The sequence below is a fragment of the Pan paniscus genome, chromosome 2, assembly GCF_029289425.2.
Source record: "Pan paniscus chromosome 2, NHGRI_mPanPan1-v2.0_pri, whole genome shotgun sequence".
NCBI classification, from domain to species: Eukaryota; Metazoa; Chordata; class Mammalia; order Primates; family Hominidae; genus Pan; species Pan paniscus.
The window spans coordinates 184881225-184897094 of record NC_085926.1 but is presented as its reverse complement, the minus strand read 5'-3'; the positions used below and the strand labels follow the sequence as shown (position 1 = coordinate 184897094).

General features: G+C 46.5%; 1 protein-coding gene across 8 annotated transcripts in view; it reads right to left on the bottom strand.

Annotated features, from left to right (window-relative positions):
* The window catches only part of ST6GAL1 (ST6 beta-galactoside alpha-2,6-sialyltransferase 1), a 149126-nt gene that overhangs the window by 51502 nt on the left and 81754 nt on the right, over positions 1-15870 (bottom strand). Inside the window, exon 1 of one of the 8 annotated variants that reach the window (XM_003806636.6) lies at positions 5023-5426. The exons of 5 other annotated variants lie outside the window; for them this stretch is intronic. The gene's annotated coding sequence lies outside the window, so the exon portion shown is untranslated. Of the gene's footprint in view, positions 1-1474; positions 1556-2175; positions 2455-5022; positions 5427-15870 lie in introns of those variants that run through there. 2 more of the 8 variants (XM_034957873.3, XM_034957872.3) reach the window with 2 other exon arrangements.

Sequence of the window (15870 nt, the reverse complement as noted above, 5' to 3'; positions counted from 1 at the left end):
ACTGCAAGCTCTGCCTCCAGGGTTCACTCCATTCTCCCGCCTCAGCCTCCCCAGTAGCTGGGACTACAGGTGCCCGCCACCATGCCCGGCTAATTTTGTTTCTGTGTTTTTAGTAGAGATGCCATTTCACCGTGTTAGCCAGGATGGGCTCGATCTCCTGACCTCATGATCCACCCGCCTCGGCCTCCCAAAGTGCTGGGATTACAAGCGTGAGCCACCGCGTCTGGCCCCATTTTTATTGTATTTTACGAAACTACTGATGTGAGAGGAATTGGGAAAAAAATTTGGTTCTTCACCACCAATAGTTTGAGAAGCCTTGGCTTTGGAGAAACAGTTCACTGAGGCTCTAGTCTCAAAAAGCTAGATTGAAATCCTGGCTTTTGTACTGTAAGTTATCTTAGGCCAATTAGTCAGTTTCTGTGAACCTTGTGTCTTCATCTGCGAAGGATAACAATACTTAAAAGGTTGCCTCTGCAGGGCTGTGCTGACAATTTAATGATAGATTTTTATCACTTTATTTTAGCTAATAATTAATGAGCTTTTACTATGTGCTAAGTAATTTACAGGCAGTAAAGGTCCTGTAATTTGGTGAAGCTCATTTAATTCCTGCAGCAACAACAGTGCCCAAGGCGAGGACTGTTATCACCATGTGCTTCACAGAGTCCCCAGAGGAGCCTGCCCAGGCTGTCTGGCTCTACCACCCCAGCTCCTACCCACTGAGCTCTATCAAGCGGGAATCAACAGGGGTCAAAACATTAATCATTTGTCAAAACATTTCTGACAAGTCACTATTTTGCTCAAAAGCGCAGCAAAGGTCAGAAGCGTGATATGCAACAAGAAACCGACTTGTAGCTGGTGAATCTGAGAAGACAGTGAAAGAAAGGAAGCCATGAGGGGCGCGCAGTGCCTGAGAGGCTGTGACTGTTGGCAAGTGTTTACCTGAGGACAGGCCCACCTGCACGGCTCATGGTGGGGAGGGGGAGATCCTGCCCAGAGCAAAGCCCTGAACATAAAGGGCTTTCACTCCTGCCAAGGGTCTCTTACCAGAGATTACATCTTTTCCCAGCCAGGCAGCACTGATAATGAAGTCCTCAGAACATTTCCCTGAGTACATTTCCCCAGAGGTTTTCTAAGAGTCTGGAGAACAGAACTTTGTTGGGGGGTGTTGTGTCCCCACCATGAGGTCAGGCTGCGGTCCCTGACCAGAGCCAACCACTCGGAACTGATTAGGAGAGCTCTGAACTCCAGATTGACACAGCCACGGCAAAGGGAAATAATGAGCCATTTGCTACTGTCTTCACCCTTGCACCCCACGCACAGACAGACAGACATGTATTCGTAGAAATATCTGCCTTCCTATTTGACAGGTGCCTGGCAAAAAGTAGGCCTTTCATGCCCCATGAATTCCCTTTCTGTATAATGCCCACTCCCCACTACACACCCCAGCCCCAGGAGGCATCTCCCACATGCTCACCACACAATGCACTCCGCTTGGTAAATCAGCGTTAAGCAGAGGACAGAGCAGGAAGGGCCTATATAGAGAGTGGAAAAAACACTTCACCCCTCCCCAGCAACATAGCCACCCACTCTTTCCTCCACATCCCTACACTACACCACACCCCTATGCTACAGAGAGGCAGACAAAGAAGAAAATGGGCCCGCCATCTCCTCAGAAAGAGGAACTGTCTCACCTCCTAATCTTTACTACGCTGCTTCGATTTTTCCTGGAGTAATTTAAAGCAAACGCCAGACTTTGTATCAGTTTCCTGCTACCAGCTCTTCCCAACTGCGGATCCAACAAAAAATTAAGCCTTAATGTCCTAAGACCTCCATTGTATGCAATGCATCAACTAACTCCCATGGCATCGAGAATTACCTACGTACCACCCCTGGCAGAATCGTACCACCCTTGGGGGAATTGTACCACCCCTGGGAGAATCGTACCACCCGGGAGAGAACTGTACCACCCCTGGGAGAATTGAGAACGTAGACCCTCAGATTCTCTACACTGTGAGACACACACACACAGAGACACATACACACACGCACCAGGTTCTGCCAGAGAATATATGAATATAAATAATAATTCAATGTGATCACAATGCCAATATCACCCAATATCCAACCCACCTTTAAATTTTTACCAATTCTCTCAATAATGTCTTTTACACTAACCTGCTCAAAAGAGGATCCAAACAAGGACGGGACATTTTGTTTGGATGACTGGATGATGTGCCATTTTCAATTCTCTCTTATCTAGAATAGTTCCTCGCTCCCTTACTTCTTCTCTTCCATGGCATATATTTGTTGAAAAAATGAAGTCATTTCTCCTGTGGAGTGGCTTATGTTCTCAGCCTGGCTCACGGCTTCCTCAGGGTGTTGTTTAATGTTCTCCTCTCTGCTCTGTGTTTCCTTAAACTGAGTGTTAGATTTCAAGGCTTGTTGAGATTTGGTGGTTTCAAATTCAATGGTTCTCCCAGGTTTTTTTTGTTAAAATATATACACATATACTCTCTCTCTCTCTCTCTCTCTCTCTCTATATATATATATACATATATATGTGTATATATGTGTATGTGTATATATAGAGAGTATATGTGTGGGTGTATATATATATAAAACATTTAGGCTGGGCGCAGTGGCTCATGCCTGTAATCCCAGCACTTTGGGAGGCCAAGGCGGGCAGATCACGAGGTCAGAAGATCAAGACCATCCTGGCTAACACGGTGAAACCCCGTCTCTACTAAAAATACAAAAAATTAGCCAGGCGTGGCGGCATGCGCCTGTAGTCCCAGCTACTCAGGAGGCTGAGGCAGGAGAATCACTTGAACCTGGGAGGCGGAGATTGCAGTGAGCAGAGATCATGCCACTGTACTCCATCCTGGGCGACACAGCGAGACTTTGTCTCAAAAAACAAACAAACAAGCAAAACATGTATATATGTATATATATAAAACATATATATATATATACCCAAAAGGATCTAAGTCCTGGTAGTCTAAGGGAGTTGGAGGTGAGGAAATGAATAGGGAAGGTTGAGTTCTTCTACTTTGTGGTGGCCCCGGGGCCTGTAAGAAAACTTACACCAATACTCATGCGATAGGTTCATTCTTTTTTTTTTTTTAATTATTATTATACTTTAAGTTTTAGGGTACATGTGCACAACGTGCAGGTTTGTTACATATGTATACATGTGCCATGTTGGTGTGCTGCACCCATTAACTCGTCATTTAGCATTAGGTATATCTCCTAATGCTATCCCTCCCCGCTCCCCCCACCCCACAACAGTCCCCGGTGTGTGATGTTCCCCTTCCTGTGTCCAGGTGTTCTCACTGTTCAATTCCCACCTATGAGTGAGAACATGCGGTGTTTGGCTTTTTGTCCTTGCCATAGTTTGCTGAGAATGATAGTTTCCAGCTTCATCCATGTCCCTACAAAGGATGTGAACTCATCATTTTTCATGGCTACATAGTATTCCATGGTGTATATGTGCACATTTTCTTAATCCAGTCTATCATTGTTGGACATTTGGGTTGGTTCCAAGCGATAGGTTCATTCTTTCAGCAAATGCTGATTGCCTACTGTGAACCAGACTGCAGACACAGCAGTAGAGAAACCAGCCAGAAATCCCGAACCCCTCCAGCACTCACCTTATAGTGAGGATAAATAAAGAGTCAAACAACATAAATCCGTGGTGCTTTGCAAGGAGATAACTGATATGCAGACAATTAGAGTAGGTAAGAGAAATAGGGACAGCTTGGAGTGGGTGAGGTGGAGATTTAAATCAGATGATCAGAGAAAGCCTCACTGAAAAGAAGACATTTGAGCAAGGGTTGGAAGGAGGTGTAAACCAAAAATAAAATCCTAAGCCCCCCACTAACCAACTGAATGGACTCCTTTTTGGCCATGGGCACCCCAGAGAAACCTGAAAAACTGAATTCCCAGCCATGACAGAAAGGAGGTTACACCCTCATCATACCCCTCCCTTTTGGGGTTTAGGCACAAGTGACCAGCATTAAGGTAAAATAGAGATTATAAGACTGACCAAACAGACCCTTTATGACAATAAGATACCAAACTATACACAATACCTAAGGCCATAAAAGGCAAAGATTAAGTCATACCCTACAAACAATACAGTCTCATTAAATGGGTTTTTTAATTAACCCAGTAAAATGTGGCTTACTTTCCAACCTGACTCTGGTATAGTATCACATGACAGACAGCAGACTCTGAAGGAAATTAAAATATTTTGCCCCAAAATACATTTCTTTGACATATTTGGAAAAGGCTGCCAGACAGCCTTCGGACTGCAAAGCCATCTTTGGTGGGGGAAACGTGCATCTCCAGAGAATCAATATTAATGTCTCTTCCCTTGCTAGGCCTTTCCCAGATCTAGGAGAGATTAACTGAGAGTCAGACACCCAAAGGTCTGAGAAGAGACAATCACTATCTATTCACCCAGAGGGCTGCTATCTATGAGGCTCCAACCACCCAACCAAGGACCTTGGCCCCCACAACCTCCTTATCTTACTCAGGCATTCCTCCCTACTGACTTCAAGTCACTAGACAATAACTTGGCTCTCTCAGCTACTGTTAGCTAAAGAATCCCTAAAACGCACTTAAGACTTGTAAGGCCCTCAGCCCTCCCCTAACCCTCTACCCCCCAAGTCCCTGTGTAGGGAAAACTCTCTGTAGCCATCTTTCCTCTGCTCTCACACCACAACAATCAACACAGAAGATGACTTATGTGACCATATGTGTGGGGGTCCCACCCCAACACCAAGCAGCGACACCAGCTTGGTGTCCTCTAATTCAGTTCCAACACTATCTACCTGGAAATAGCGTCAGATCCTACAGATTGAGGGCTTAGTGTCCAAGACATCCCCCCTCCATCAGTCACAAGTCCAGGCCTCCAGAACTTCTTTCTGACCAACCAGAAAGAAGTTGGGGTTCCCCTCTCCGTGGGTTTAATTAATTTGCTGGAGCGGCTCACAGAACTCAGGGAAACACCCTACTTACATTTACTGGTTTATCATCAAGGATGCTGCAGAGGATACAGATGAAGAGATGCGTACAGCAAGGTATGGGAGAAGGGATGCAGAGCTTCCACGCCCTCCCTGGTTGTGCAGCCCTACAGGAACCTCCTCCTATTAAGCTATCAGAAAGTTCACCCAACCCTGTCCTCTTGGGTTTTTACAGAAGCTTCCCTGACGTCAGCATTTCTTCCCCCAGGGCATAGGGTAGGAACCTCTCATGGGAAGGTTTTTTTTTTTTGTTTTTTGTTTTTTGAGACAGAGTCTCGCTCTGTCGCCCAGGTTGGAGTGCAGTAGCATGATCTTGATTCACTGCAACCTCTGCCTCCTGGGTTCAAGCAATTCTTCCTGCCTCAGCCTCCCGAGTAGCTGGTATTACAGGCGCCCACCATCACACCCGGCTAATTTTTCTATTTTTAGTAGAGACGGGGTTTCACCATGTTGGTCAGGCTGGTCTCGAACTCCTGACTTCAGGTGATCCACCCACCTCGGCCTCCCAAAGTGCTGGGATTACAGGCATGAGCCACTATGCCTGGCCTCATGGGAGGGTTGTAAGGCCCACAGTCAGGCCAGAAAACATAAAAATCTTGCCTTGGGGCAGGTGAAAGGACGGCAGGAGAGAGACTGTTTCTTAGGGCCTGCCCCTGAAGTCTAAAAAGCCCAACATTCTAGCAAGACTGTAGCAAGGGCTATGGGGCTATGTGCCACGAAACATGCATGGAAACCAATACATAGTCCAGGCATGGTGGCTCACGCCTGTATTCCCAGCACTTTGGGAGGCCGAGGCAGGTGGATCACAAGGTCAGGAGATCGAGACCATCCTGGCCAACATGGTGAAATCCCATCTCTACTAAAAATACAAAAATTAGCCGGGCGTGGTGGTATGCTCTTGTAATCCCAGCTACTCAGGAGGCTGAGGCAGGAGAATCACTTGAACCCAGGAGGCGGAGGCTCAGTGGGCAGAGATCACGCCATTGCACTCCAGCCTGGGTGACAGAGCGAGACTCCATCTCAAAACAAACAAACAAAAAAAAACACCAATACATATATCCTAACACCGCACCCCCTCCCCCACTTTGAGATGTCTCACATTTTTTGGACAGAACTACCAGTTACCTTCCATGTACTGATTTCCAGATATCCTTGCCTGTAATGCCTGTCTCCCTAAAATGTATAAAACCACACTGTGGCCCGACTGCCTCAGGGCCACTCACTCAAGGCTTCTTGGGTTTGTGTTTTCTCTAAGCTACAGTAACTCATATTGCCTCAGGATAAACTTCTTGAAAATATTTTACAGAATTTGGTTTTTCTGTTAACAGAGATGAAGGAGGCTACCATGCAGATTTCTGAGAAAAGAGGGTTGCAAGTAGAGGGAACAGCAAAATACCTACACAGGGGCAGCCAGATAATGTGGCGCCTTACACAGGTGTAGGGGTTTTGGCTTTCATCTGATTAAGACTTTGCCGATGTATGTTTCAAAGGCATCACCGGATGCTGCCTTAAGAATCAACTGTAATAAACAGCAGGTCTTATAGATGTTACCAAATTTAATTCTTACCACCACCCTGTGGGGTGGGGTATTAACAATCCTCTTTTTTAAATTAAGAAATTGAAACTCAGAGAGTTTAAGTCATTTGCTCAAGATGTCACTGTAAATGGTGAAACCAGGGTGTGGCCAGATTATTCGTTTTTTGTTTTCTGTTTGTTTGTTTGTTTGTTTTCGAGACAGAGTCTCGCTCTGTTACCAGGCTGGAGTGAAGCAGCGCGATCTTGGCTCACTGCAACCTCCACCTCCCAGGTTCAAGCAATTCTCTGCCTCAGCCTCCCGAGTAGCTGGGATTACAGGCACCCGCCACCATGCCCGGCTAATTTTTGTATTTTTAGTAGAGACGTGGTTTCACCATCTTGGCCAGGCTGGTCTTGAATTCCTGACCTCGTGATCCACCCGCCTCAGCCTGTCAAAGTGCTGGGATTACAGGCATAAGCCACCACGCCCGGCTGACCAGATTATTCCAACCAACAAACCGGTAGTGCTCTTCATCCTATGTCCCTCTACTCAGGCCCTTCCAAGGGCTTCTGCGAGCCTCTCTGCTTTATCACATCAACTACAGTTGCTAATCACTGTATTGACCTTCTGGTGACACCTATTTACTCTGCCCTGATCTTCATCTCCTTAATCTTTAGTGCACAAACCTCACCCTCATCTGGACCTTAGAACCTAAACTTTCTGTTCTTAGACTTAGAGTGCTTGACACCCTGTTGCCCCCAGAGGGTGGCATAGTGCCTCCGAGAGGGGCTCCATGTGTCCTGGCCGCCAGAAACCCTCTCCCATGAAGGACTCCCATTTCTCTAAGATCTTGGATTCTTAATGTGTGCCACCTGAGCTGCCACTTAATGCTGACCCTTCTTTCTCTTTCCTCATATCAGGGATAGCTGGCTGCCCCACAAGAAGTTTGCTCCTTCTGCCATATAGTTATTGCTGTAAATTACTGTCCAGAGAGGGATTGCATTTTACACACACACAAACACACACAAACACAGCATATAGATGGGATCATTTTACTAGTTATTGGCAAAGAAATGTGAGCAAAAATAACATACATCACTTCTGGGCCAAGATGGTTAAGACGTGAGTTTATTTGCTCTAGCAGCTAGCATTACCCTATAGAGCTACTCAGTAGAGACTTCCTGAATATTTATTTCTATGGTTTAAAACCATCAACAGAATATTCAGCTATAGATTTTTCATATCTCCTCATCCCAACATTTCACAATCCCAGTGAAATAACAGAAGCACACCCTAATTTAATCAAAGCCAAGAGGTCCTAAATTCTTTCACATCAAATCATATCTCTTGTATTTTGTTTCCCCTGACATGATTCCAAGATTTTGAAAGATGTTGTCGACTAACTTTAATTTAAAATTTGAGTTATTTGTTATCAAATGAACAAAGATACTGTTGCCAATCAGAGGTTCTGAATGGCATGAGATTGCCACGACTACCACAGTCAGTTGATAAAAGTTTAGCATAAAACAAAGAAACTTGATTTTCTTGGCTGCGCAGGTTTGCTGTGGTGAACGTGCTTCTCCCATCTGGCTTTTCAAGATACTCAAGTGTCTGGTGGATCTCTGGAGGCCCTGGACAAGGGACTCTGGTTTGTGGAGCTTACTCCAATAATCATAACTTTGTGATTACAGCCATAGACACAATTCTTGCTTAGCATACCCCTGTGATGGCTAATACGGAGTGTCAACTTGATTGGATTGAAGGATGCAAAGTATTGATCCTGGGTTTGTCTGTGAGGGTGTTGCCAAAGGAGATTAACATTTGAGTCAGTGGGCTGGGGAAGACAGACCCACCCTTAATCTGGGTGGGCACCATCTAATCTGCTGCCAGTGTAGCCAGAATAAAAAGCAGGCAGAAGAATGTGAATAGACTAGACTTGCTTAGCCTTCCAGCCTACATCTTTCTCCTGTGCTGGATGCTTCCTGCCCTCGAACGTCAGACTCCAAGTTCTTCAGCTGTGGGACTCGGACTGGCTTTCCTGCTCCTCAACCTGCAGATGGACTATGTTGGACCTCACATAGTTCCATGACCGTGTGAGTCAATACTCCTTAATAAACTCCCCTTTATAAATACATCTATCCTATTAGTTTTGTCCCTCTAGAGAACCCTGGCTCATTCACCTCCCAAAAATCAGGTTCTACTCGTTGGCTAGACACAGAAGGGTGCTTAGAAAAACCACCCCCAACAGCCCCTAACTAGGCAAAATTAAGGCACTCTATGTTTCTCCAGAAGAATCTGGTTTCATGTGTTTAGAAATCAGGAGAAAAACAATGTAAAATTACGATTTTCCTGGAGTATCAGATCAAACAGATACCAGCCTGCCTCTCCATCTCAGCACTCACCAGGCAAAGGCAGAGTAGCAGTTATGTCGGAAACCTGCCTCCCCCGGGACACAGCAGCAGAGCTGTCAAAGATGGGCAAGGAATCAGGCTGCCCGGAATTCTCACATGCTAAGTTGCAAAGGAGAACCAAATGGCAACAAAACAGGAACGATTTCTACTGAAATACCAAAGATAAGGATTTCCTCTGAAATCCTACTAACGTGGATCTGATGATTCAAACTCCACTTTAATTCTGTCTTTAGTGAGGACAATGTCTACTAATGTCTTCTTAAATATCATGTCCTCCAGGAATTCCAGGGCTGGGGATCGCGCCAGGCGGCCGTTCTTTCCAACCATGTCCATCGTGGTTTTCGTGTTATCAATCTGGGCAGGAGGAAGTCTGAGCCAGTGTTCCTTGACATTTTCTAATTGCCAGAATCACTGAAGTGCAACTACCTCTCCTTAAAGTCACCAAGGCAACAACTGTTTACCTCGCTCGTCTTAACAAACTGACGTCATTGCTAGAACCCGTCCAAGGCCAAATGGACCCCCTACAAAGAAAAAGGGGAAGGGAACATGGAGGAGAAAAAGGTTGTTCAAGTCTGTCCTGCGAGCTTCAAGGCCCTTGGTGTAACCCTCCCCTGCCCTCCCACCCCTAATCTCACAGCCATGAAGGTGAGTGGTGTAGGTGAAGGGAACCACTTAGAACATTGTTGCTCTATCTTACCTGGGCATTAATATCACCCAGGAAGCATTTTTAAAATATAGATGCCTGATATTATCCTCAGTAGCTTCTGATCTAACGGATCCAGACCAATAAACATCAAAATAGTTTGGAAGAATGTAAAAGTTCACAGAGGGTGGCCTTGGGCAGAATGGGAGAGAGGCCAGGCCTTTCCTGGGAAGGGAAGGGCAACACCAGTTCAGCCTAGGGTAGACATAGTTAATGAGTCAACACATGGCTCAAGCATTTAAAGTCCCCAGTTAACCCAGCCTCCTCCACAACCTAGGAAGTCTGTTGCCCAATAACAGCTCAGAGTTACTGAGGAAATGGCAGGGCCACAGCTTCAATCCAGGGCCCCAGGAATTTCAGGCTACACTGTCATCAACTCTGTCCTCCTGGACTCAAAGGGGATTGCCTGTTATGAAGAATTCACATTGATTAGTAGGCCAAAGTGAGTCAGTACTGCTGGAGAAAGAGCTAATCACCCTTGCATTGAGGTGGGCCTTTCACTTCTCTCTCCTCCCCACGTGGTGATCTTGTCTTGTCTGTGGTCACCAAATGAATAGGCAGCAACACAGCTGCAGCTCAATCTCTTGGGCAAAGGGGCTGCTACCCTCTGAGCAATCCCAGGCGAAGGCCAGAACTCAACTTCTGCTCTTGGCCCACATCATTGCCTCCTGGGAGGCAGGGGCTGGTTCTCTGGGGGTTTTCACATTTGCTTCCTCCTTACCACACCTGAAGAACATTTTATATCTGCACTTTCTGGGTGCTTAATGGAGCATGTTGACCAACGTTTGGACATTTTTCTTTGGGGGACAGATCCACAGAAGTCATCACTCAATGGTTCATCTCAACCTCGAACTGCCTCCCGCATTACTCTTTCCCTTCACTTTAGGTCCCCAAAGGCAGCCCCAGCTCCAGCCCATGTCCCTGGAGGAAGCTTCTCAGATCCTGCAGTGAGGAGTCCTCCACCAGTGTCGACTTCCACTCACACTCCTGACATGCACACACATTCTCCTGCACTCCCGCACTCTTCTCCAGGTGCTGCGTGTGGGAATCTTATTCTTCCAGTCAGAAAAATAAGATTATATCCCTTCTCTGTCTCCTTTTTAGCACTGCCAAGCACAGGATAGGCAAGTGGCGCTTGATGAATAGAATGTCTGGCTGGCATCCACCGCGGGGGCTTGTGGTGTGTGTTGGGGTGGAAGATGATTATTTTGTAAACAAGAAAATGGTTTTAGACAGGAACTGAAATCATCAACAAGCATGAAGCACCTGCTGGGTCTGTGGCTCTGTACAGAAAGAAAGGAAGGATGAAAAGTGACTGTGATTGCCTCCTAGGGGGTTCCCACGTGCCAGGCACTGTGCCAGGTCTGGACATCCGACAGCTCATTCAATCTCACCACAGTCCTCCAAAGCCGGTACCGTGTTATCCTTTCCATCTCACAGATAAGAAACCTGAATCTCAAAGAAGTTAAAGGACTTCTGCTAGTAAATGGCAGGGCCAAGGTTTGAATCCAGAACTGTCTGAATCCAAGACTGTACTCTTTTATTTATTTTTATTTTTTTTCCTGAGACAAGTTGTCACTGTGTCACCCAGGCTGGAATGCAGTGGCTCAATCACAGCTCACTGCAGCCTCAACCTCCCAGCCTCCACCAATCCTCCCACCTCAGCCTCCCAAGTAGCTGGGACTCCAGGCACACACCATGACACCCATCTAATTTTTGTAATTTTTTGTAGAAACAGGTTTCATCACATTGCCCAGGCTGGTCTTGAACCCCCTGGGCTCAACCAGTCCACCCACCTCGGCCTCCCAAAGTGCTGGGATTATAGGCGTGAGCTGCTGCACCCAGGAAAGACTGCACTCTTAAAGCCTGTACTAAGATGATCATCTTGTTTGACCTGTGACTCTTTCAGCCAAAGCCATGCCCACCTAACCCTGGAATTTCAGTGATTTTCAGTGAATGAGCAAGGTCCCAAGCCCAGAGCACACTTAGGATGCTGGACACTTAGCATTTTATCTCATTGAATCCTCCAGCAGCCCTGGATCATTGCTAATATTATAGTTGACCCTTGGTATTTACAGAATCAACATTTGGGATTTTTACTTTTGAGAATAACTCCGAAGGTCCTAGACATGAAACAGCCTAAGTCTGCTAAGGAGTAATTATGAAGTGCGTGCAGTAAGAAGCTCACAGGGGCCAGTCCCTTCGTACGCAAGAGAGTTCACACTCAGGCTGGAACCCAGTGTGCAGGGGATGCTGTACCCTCCATGTATTAGGAAGTGACAGAAATACCTGTTGGCTTGTGAATTATGGCTCCCAGAGAAACAAAATTGCTAGTCCATGTTAGGGAGAATTTACACTCAGTGATGAATTTCCTTTAACACATTTAGAAATCCCTACTGCCTTTTATTTGTGGAATCAATAAGGAAGAAATCACTTAGATTTTCAAGTGTGCTTGATTGTATTTACGGTGTAAGGGGGAATTATGTGCTCTGGTGGCATGTGTGTGATTTTGTCATGTGTCAAGCAAGAACAAAATGCCTCCTCTTAGGCTACTGTACACAATAAATGAGATCCTGGCAACAATGACCATAAGGATGTTGATTTGAGAACTGGCAAAGATCTTAGGAAAAATCACTCGAGAACACCAACATTCTGACACACTGTGTTAACATTTTATAGATGAAGGAACCGCAAATGGGAGAGGCCAGATGACTTGCCCAGGAATGTATTGCAATCATGCCAGTGCCCTTCCCTCCCCACAACCCATAAGCAAGTCCTCAAAACAGTCCCAACTCCTGCATGCTGACCAAGCACAGAATGTGGACTTAGGAGGATGGAGATGTAAGAAGCAGGCCCAAAGAAGGAAGAGAGCTGCCCCTGGGCTGCCTGCCCTCCCCACACCTCACCCCAGTGCTGGCCTGGGAAAGGCAGAGCTGTGAAGTTGCCTGTTTTGACCACATCCATCCAGGTCAATCAATTCAATCAAGAGGCTGGTAACTGGGAGCTCAAAACAGTGGGCCCAGAAAAAACTAAAGGGGACCAAAGACCAAGACTGAGAAGGCAAAAGACCCTCAGACAAGGCTCAGTTGGGAGGAATGGTGCTAAATTTCATTTGCACCAAGACTTGGAGTCAGACAAATCTAGATTTGGATCCCGGCTTTATTATTAATCAGCATGCAATTTTAGGCAAATTACATGACAGTCGGGGTCTCAGTTTCCTCATCTGTAAAATGTGTGCAAAAGCACCTACTTCACAGGACTGCAGTGAGGGTTAGAAGTAAGGATTGTGCAGTGCCTGGCACATGCCAGGTGCTTAATAAATGGGAGCTGGCAAACCTGTACCTGCCAGGAAGCAGGGGAGGAGGGTCAGAAGGCTGAGGCCCGGCTTGACCGCTGTTGGGTGTGAAAAGTCTTCATTTTCAAGGATGAGATGAAAGTTTCGGGATTGTCATGAATCAGTATTTATCTTTGGCTAAACACGAGACCTCGATGTTCATCTCAACAAAACCAGTATTTGTGGCCGGGTGCGGTGGCTCATGCCTGTAATCCCAGCACGTTGGGAGGCCAAGGTGGGAGGATCACCTGAGGTCGGGAGTCAGAGACCAGCCTGGCCAACATGGTCAAACCCCGTCTCTACTAAAAATACAAAAATTAGGCGTGGTGGCGCACATCTGTAATCCCGGCTACTCAGGAGGCTGAGGCACGAGAATAGCTTGAACCCAGGAGGTGGAAGTCGCAGTGAGCCGAGATTGCATCATTGCACTCCAGCCTGGGTGACAGAGGGTGACCCTGTCTCAAAAACAAAAACAAAACAAAACAATAGTTGCCACTTTTAGTGTTAGCTATTTCAAACACTGCTCCACAGCAAAGAGAATAGGAACATGGGACCCTCGTGGGAGGCAGGGTCAAGGGGGTGTCACTGTGAAGACTGAACTAATAGAAAAAGCCTGAAACCCGGGCACAGATGTGAGGTCCTCCAACTCTCCAACCAAATCACTGTGTGTCCTCAGAAAAGTCACTTATCTTCTCTGAGTCTCTGTTTCCTCATGTGAAAAAAGGGCTTAATAGTCCCTATTTCACAGAGTTATGGGAAAGCACCGGGGAAGTAATAGATGGGAGAAGGCTTTAAACTGTGCAGAGGAAATGTTTGTTATTTTAAGTCTCTCCAGACAGTGCTGTTATTTCATCACTTCTATAGAGCCATAAGAAATAAGGCTTACAGATTAAGTCAGCTCCCATTTTAAAGAGGAAAAAGAAACAGTGTTCAAGAAACACTTAAGACGCTAAAGGTCTCCTCCATTATGAATTGAAGTCTTCGTGACTGGTACAGAATCATTTTTGTGTGATCATCAAGATGAAAACACAACATTGTTAAATTCTCCCTGAGCCCTTCCACCTCACCCCTGCCAGCCCTCTGCAGCCCCTGCCTGGTGGAGAAGATTTGCTTTCATTTCCACAGAGCAGGTGCTCACGGCCTGACATAGGAAACGCTGGTAGACCCGACGACTCACAATGAAGCCTGCTGACTTCCCTGGATTTCCCCTCCATTTGGAAAACAGGCCAAACTCACTGCACCTCCCACCCTCATGCTTAGACCTCTTGCACTGAATGTGCTCAGGGGAAGAAAACAGGAAATCACTGAGATGGTCCCAGAGAGAAATCACGGGCAGGCTGGCAGCCCTACGGCCTGGCACCCAGTCTTGATTTCAGGAGAAATGGCTCTGTGCCCGATCAGCAGCACCCTTGCTCAGGACTGAGAGAGTGTGGTGGGGTTTTCTGGCCTCATCTGTGAGCCTGGGCCCAGAAGCACTAATTGCTTAGTGTTCAAATAACCTTAAAAAGTGCGGCTGGGCGAGATGGCTCTTGCCTGTAATCCCAGCACTTTGGGAGGCTGAGGTGGATGGATCACAAGGTCAGGAGTTCAAGACCAGCCTGACCAATATTGAAACCCCGTCTGTACTAAAAATATAAAAATGAGCTGGGTATGGTGGCGCACGCCTGTTATCCCAGCTACTCAAGAGGCTGAGGCAGGAGAATCACTTGAACCCGGGGGGCGGAGCTTGCAGTGAGCCGAGATCGTGCCACTGCACTCCAGCCTGGGAGACAGAGCAGGACCCTGTCTCAAAAAAAGAAAAAAAAAAAATGAAAAAAAATGCAGTAAACACAGACAAAGCACTCCCGCTTCTCTCTTGGTCTGCGAGCAGACAGTTTATTGAGAGCCACAGTTCCCGTTTCTGTTTTGGCTGCTCTCAACCTTCTGAAAGAGGTGGCAGATGTGTAGCAAGAGCACGACTAACATAGATGACCGGAGCCTGGGCAAAGAGTGAGTGGGGAGGAAGATGTGAGGCCTGGGGAAAGGGCAATAAATTGAGGCAGAGACCACAGCTTGGCTAGGCTGCCCTGGGAAGATAGCGTTCCAGGTCTGAATCCTGCTCCAGAGAGTAAGATGAGACAATGTCAAACAAACCCTCCCGAAATTCAACCCAGTCCTCTGAATCAAGTACTGCAAGGTGCATTTCCACTGAATCAAATAAATACCATTAGCAATTTGAACTAGTTCCCTAAGATGACCGAATTCCCTAACATGAATTTCCTGGCCTGTGATAGCTGCCTTCATGCCCAGCAGGGAATGAAAGACTGCGGAGCCGGGAGGCTGGAAGAATAAAAGATAAAGAATTAATGACGCAGATACCAGCAGCAGTTCCTGCAAGGGGCCTTCCCTGTGTGAAGGAACCCAGCTCTGAGCTCCTTGCCGCCTCTGAAAAAGAGCAGGAGGTTGTTTCACATCCTGAGCCTCAGCTTCCCAAGGACAACAAAAGCTACCATTTTCAGAATGACCATTGCACCCCAGTCATTTTCTCTATAAATGTCTATTACTTCACAGTTCATGATTGCACTGATTTCTTCAGTAAAAAATCTGAGGGTCAGAAAAATAAAGGTACAAAATCAGTAACTAGTAAGTTGTAGAGCCAGGATTTGAATCTGGGATCTGTCTGTTTGCCTCTCATCTTCAAAGTGAAGAATGAGGAAGAGAAAATAAATCCTTTTTCTCCGGGCACGGTGGCTCATGCCTGTAATCCCAGCACTTTGGGAGGCCGAAGTGGGCGGATCACTTGAGGTCAGGAGTTCGAGACCAGCCTGGCCAACATGGTGAAACCCTATCCCTACTAAAAATACAAAAATTTGCCGGACGTGGTGGCATATGCCTGTAAT